Source organism: Elephantulus edwardii, unplaced genomic scaffold (assembly GCF_000299155.1).
Source record: "Elephantulus edwardii isolate Elephantulus edwardi_28Jun2011 unplaced genomic scaffold, EleEdw1.0 scaffold00024, whole genome shotgun sequence".
Lineage (NCBI taxonomy): Eukaryota > Metazoa > Chordata > Mammalia > Macroscelidea > Macroscelididae > Elephantulus > Elephantulus edwardii.
The window spans coordinates 11821684-11822884 of NW_006399774.1; positions in this window are offsets into that span (position 1 = coordinate 11821684).

The window sequence follows — 1201 nt, forward strand, 5'->3', positions numbered from 1 at the left end:
AGGGTTAAACCGGGTGGCTCCTTGGAGGCAAGGATTCTGAGGCTCCGTCTAACATACTTTGGACATGTTATAAGGAGAGACCGGTCCTTGGAGAGGGACATCATGCTTTGGAGGGTGGAGGGACAGCGCAGGAGGGGAAGGCCCTCTATGAGGTGGATTGACTCAGTGACTGCGTTAATCGGGATGGGAGTGTCAGAAACAGTGCGACTGACAAAGGACAGAGCAGAGTTAGGGCTGTTGTACCTAGGGTCGCTATGAGTCGCAAGCGACTCGACGGCACATAACAACAACAACAACATTCATTGTTGCACATTTTTCCCCCCACTGCCTCCCCCAATCCACTTTACAATGCACCTCTTGTTCCAGATTGTTGTTACACATATAATGCTTAATCATATATTCTTTTCAGACAGTTCTTCCCTCATCTGTTCCAATGCAGTGTTCAGTATCTATCCACTCTTTTCCTATTCTCCCTCCAACCTCCCATAATCAGTCTTATATCAGTGGTGTTATACAGTATTTGTCCTTTTTGAGATATTTCACTCAGCATACCGTCTTCCAGGCTCACCTATATTGTGTAATGTTGTACAAGTTCACGGTTTTTCAGCGCTGTGTAATATTCCATTTTGTGAATGTATCATAGTTTGTCTATCCATTCATTTGCACTGATGTTTCTTCTATCTACCAGGAGAGAATGAAATAGACAAATGGAACCTTCTAAGAATCAAATCTCCTCAGGAAAAAAAACAACAAAAGAAAATTTCCTCAACACATAGAAAAGTATACATGCAAAACCAAAAGCCAGTACAATTATCCAGGGAAAAAGACGTGTAAGCAGGGTCCAGACAAGGATGCTTACTGTCACCACTGCCATTCAATATTGCATTGGAAGCGCTTGCTATGACAATATGGCAAGAAAATGAAATAAGAGAACATCCAGATCAGCAAAGAGATGGTGAAACTGTCACTTTATGCAGATGATATGGCACTGTGCAAAGAAAACCCCAAGGACTCAACAAAAAAAACAAAAAAACTTGTTAGAGCTAGTAGACCAATTTAGCAGTGTGGCAGGATACAAGATTAATATACAAAAGTCAATGGAATTTTTCGCCAGTAACAAAGAAAACACAGAAAAGGAAACCAAGAAAGCAATATAATTTACAATAGGCAACCACAAATTGAGATACTTAGGAATAAACCT